This window comes from Macrobrachium rosenbergii, chromosome 30 (genome assembly GCF_040412425.1).
Source record: "Macrobrachium rosenbergii isolate ZJJX-2024 chromosome 30, ASM4041242v1, whole genome shotgun sequence".
Classification (NCBI taxonomy): Eukaryota; Metazoa; Arthropoda; class Malacostraca; order Decapoda; family Palaemonidae; genus Macrobrachium; species Macrobrachium rosenbergii.
The window spans coordinates 36,775,304-36,780,303 of NC_089770.1; the positions used below are offsets into that span (position 1 = coordinate 36,775,304).

At 36.7% G+C, this 5,000-nt stretch overlaps 1 protein-coding gene across 1 annotated transcript in view; it reads right to left on the reverse strand.

Moving 5' to 3' along the window:
• Positions 1 to 5,000, reverse strand: part of LOC136854879 (uncharacterized) — a 362,933-nt gene that overhangs the window by 848 nt on the left and 357,085 nt on the right. The gene's annotated exons all lie outside the window — the stretch shown is intronic.

Genomic DNA, 5,000 nt, shown 5'->3' on the forward strand with positions numbered 1-5,000 from the left:
CTTTAACAGCAGCTTGACTCATCCTATGAAGCAGAGACTCATGAAGTATAGGATTTTGTTATGTAGTAGAAAATAAATATTTGGAAGTAAAATATATAAAAATTACCTTGAAGTTTGTCTTCAATATGTCCCTGTTTCTCCCGCATGTCTGGAAATATAAATCATTGTTTTTAAAAAAGCTGGTCTTTATTCTTAAAACTATACTGCACAAGAAATGTGTCAGTAACGGGGAGACACGAATAAACTCAGGTAACCCAGAATCTTAATAAAAGAAGAGAGAAATATACCCTAGAGTGTACAAAGGTTTCTCTGCATTCATGACCTTTATAGTGAGGAACAGATCATAAGAAGTCGCGACTCAGCCAGGCTTTTCTCTTCACCTGCGGTTCACTTGTGTAAGTGGCAAGGGGAAACTACCCATCAGTGAAGAAAACCTAAGACAGGGATAAGAGAACAAACGCTGAATTAAAACAGAAATCATTAAAAAAAAATAGAAAGCAAAGGTAAGTGTGCTTGAAAAATATGCCAACTTCTTTGAAAGTGATGGAAACCTGCAGAACAAAAACTGCTATGAGGACCAGGAACAGCAGGCTTCTGGTGCTGGGACGTATGACAACATAACATTGCGACAGTGTGTGAATGTGGAAGTTCTGCAGAGCGAGCAGCTCACACACACACACTGGCTCTTGGGGTGAAGGGAATGAGTGAGTTATAAATGAAGTTCCCTGTGGGAAAGGGAACAGCATCTTCCAGTAATCTTTGTAAAGGATGAAGATCCTGACCGGCTTCAGACACCAAGACAGGAAAAGTAATACAACAGCAGCCGAGATGAAGATCAGAAACAGATGGCGCTGATAATGTCATCTCCGCAGGTGAAGAAACCCTAACGAAAAAAAGCGAGGTTTCATGGCAAAAGTAGCTGAGCATTTTTTATAACTGAGAAAATCTGAAGTGGTAGGCCGCTGACACCATGACAGGAAGGAGAAGAAATCTCTGGCAAGCAGAAAAGAAAGGTCTGAGGTACCCAGTGAGCAAAACCTTGTTTTCTGGCAGCATGAGATGAAACGCTTTTTAGCTGCTGTGGGAAAGAACACTATGAGTTGAAGGTAGCACCAACTGTTGTCTGACGTTCATGACCATTCAACACACTTTGACCTACACACACCAAATCACTGGGCGGGAACCTGGTGCAAGACTGACTAATCAGGTGAGCCTTTGTTTCAGTGAAGTTTAGCCTAATTCCTTATCACCTACACCACAAACTGATCCCTTAGATGGCTGAAACAGCGTCTATAATCAGACCCAGTGCATTATTAGATAACTGGGCCGACATTTGTCAGTTGAAGACAATAAAAAAATAGACAAAGTTCCTGTGCTGACCTGCCATGCAAAACAATAGCAAGAAGCACAATTCAGTCCTTGCGCTTAGCCTATTTTTTCACGAGGCAATTCAAAATGCCAACATCACTTCTGAAGCATGAGACCTTTAACATACATGACTTACAAGATTCCCTACAAATCTGAGATAGAAAGGTGTGTGACAACCTCATTCACAATTCCCCAACTAATAATGAAACTTGCTCTGCAGTAAACAGCCATACCCTCCCTGTGCATGCACTGTGCTTTGGCTGCATGCAAAGGAAAGCTATCAAATTCTGGAACTAGCAATTCAGCCTTAGGCTAAGTTCCTGAAGCCAGATAAAGATTGAGAAATCAGGTCATACCTTCAGATATGACACAGGTCAAGAGGTCTGACTTAGGGCATTAAAATACATGAGGAAAAACCTCATAGATTTTTTTCATTGAATTAAGCTGAAAGGAAACCACAGTTGTAATGTCAAATAAAATTATTCAGAATATAATCAACGAGGAATCAAGAAACTGTAATGACGCCAAAATTCATTCTGAAAAAAAAATTCCATAAATGAACAAGTCAATATGGTGGAGCCAGTCCACCAGGCAATGCAACACAAGTCTTCCAGGACTCGCCCTTCACTCAACCAGGGGAGAGAGAGAGAGAGAGAGAGAGAGAGAGAGAGAGAGAGAGAGAGAGAGAGAGCAGTAACGATGGATTCTGAAGAGGGAATTGAGAGAAGAATGAAACTGTAAAAACTCAGATTCAGATGAAGACATTTCCTGCATAATGCGAGAACCCAACTGATCTCTCTAATGAACCTTCCCAGACTGCCGTTATGGAAAGAAAGGCCAATGGAGCCCCAGAGGAAAGTCTGCTGGAATAAATGGTACCACAACCAGGAGGCTGTGAAGTGAGAAAGGTGGAAATGAAAATGAACAAACTTCATGAATGGCTTAAGAGTTAGTTATAACAACAAATGCTTATTTTATCTTTAAAGAAAAAAAGAAAAGACATAATGACTATGTCGAGAATATGGGTCACAATAAAGAAATGAAAACTTGAGCATGAATCACTGCATTGCCCTTCAGCTGGCTCAAGGCTTCTTCTTGCTTCTTCAGTACCTCTTCCATCCTGATGAAGAAAAGATTCTCCCAGTCCTGACGGTGGGCTAAATTCCTAGCTGTTAAGGGAAAGGTGACTAAAATAATTGCAGTCACCATTTCCTGTTGATGAGGCCCACTGATTTGGCTTTCCCTTGCAGCTCTGGGTCTTTATATACCCAGTTCTCACGAGGATGCATTAGTCAGACGCGTGACTCAGTCCACCATTCAATGGCGTTGTGTCTCTTTCATCAGACCAGAGTTCAAGTGGCTGACTGATAGGGGAATGTGTGTGTCGCCGATTGTGTTATCATGGCCCGATGATTAAGAAGAGGTTTGGAAGTGTGCAAATGAGTAAGGGTGGATTTTATTTCATAAAAGTGGCAATTCCATCATAAGAGGGAAAGCAGAGAAAATAAAGATGATTAGGACATTCTGAGTTTAGATGATTTACAATAAAGGTTCACTTGCTTTCCTTCTCCAGATATTGGGGCCTTTTTATAAACCTCTTACCCAATTCATTGTTGAGAGAGAGAGAGAGAGAGAGAGAGAGAGAGAGAGAGAGAGAGAGAGAGAGAGAGAAAACTCCATTGAAGAACTACATCACAGTAAACAGGTGATTTCAAAGATCTCAAAGATATAACGAGGGAGAGATAACCAGTGATTAGTGGCCATATCAGTGTTCTCTCTCCCTCACATACACTGAGAGACTCTACTCTCTCTCTCTCTCTCTCTCTCTCTCTCTCTCTCAGTGTGTATATATATATATATATATATATATATATATATATATATATATATATATATATATATATATATATATATATATATATATATATATATATATATATATATATATATATATCTCAAGATCGAGCCCAGGTCTTTCAATTTTTGCCAACCAAGCCACACAAGTCATAGAAGAAGTTGGAACCTAGTACCACTGTACTTAAGGCTTTACCCGGCTAACTGCTTGCATACCAGCGTGTTTTCTGCCAACTTCCCGACTCAGCAGTGACCCAGTTGACAGCATTTCATTCGAATTATCCCTTCTGAGTGAATATATTAGAAAAAAATATCAACACACAATCACGTGTGGAACAGATATAAATTTCTGACTCACATCCTGGTGTGAGTCAGAAATTTATTTCTGTTCCACACGTGATTGTGTGATGATATTCTAATATATATGTATATATATATATATATATATATATATATATATATATATATATATATATATATATATATATAAATATATATATATATATATATATATATATATATATATATATATATATATATATATATATATATATATATATATATATATATATATATATATATATATATATATATATATATATATATATATACGATCATGATCATGACTGTATGTATATATATATATATATATATATATATATATATATATATATATATATATATATATATATATATATATATATGATGATTATTATCACTTTTGTACGTGATTCATTTATCACACATTACCACAGGTGAAAAATAAGAAGCAGGGTGTAGGTCTGACCGGTTTCGACTTTATTTCAAGCCATTGACGAAGGACTGATACAGAGTGTGAGAAGTCACAAATATATATACTACAAGAACAGTACTGACGAACATACACAACCGTTAGAGGCTCCATATCCCTATTCAGGCCGGTGTCGAGGTAAGTGTCCTTTAAAACTCATTTGGCTAAAAATCACAATAGACTCTCAGGGGACATTGCTGATAAACAGATTATACCCCACCTCAGATCCACACCTGACAGGTGTCATGGAGGCGGAGTTGGAAACTCATTAACATTACTACCCTCGTACTGTGTTTACAAATATGATAATCCTATTTTCATATATCTCTACTGCCTACCTTAAAGTTTAAACAATTTACAAATTTCTTTTGATATTAAAGGATCAAGTTTATACATCCCTTGACTGATATTCATATTATGGTTGTAACTTTCTTTTATGAAGCTAGATTCAATGATGTTCCTTTCAGTGCATTATTAGAATATACAATCCTTTTGCCCCTTCCCAGTTGATAGCATGATTGTTCTCACTAACATGTACAAATATACCACTGTTCCTTGTGCATATCTCACACATTTCTTATGTTGTTCAATTCTTTTTCCAGTGAGTTTGGCCAATATAAAAGTTGTCACAAGACTTACACGAATTTTTATACACACCTTTAATATTGTCTGGGGAGTTCTTGATAGTACATTTTTCATTGTTGTATTGTTCTTAAATGCGACATTAACACAAAATTCTTAAGAAGATGAGGATATCTTTCATACTATTATTATAAGGCAGAACAAACAAATTTTTTGTGAGGTTCTTTCTGGTTTTGATACATAGTCTTTTTGCCCTTCAAATGCACTGTTTAATACACTATCAGGATATTTCAGTTTTTGCCTGCAATCCTAATCTTATCTATTTCATCATCTTAAGAGCATTACGGGTATGTAGCCCTGAATATATTGATGATGAAATAGATAAGATTAGGATTGCAGGCAAAAA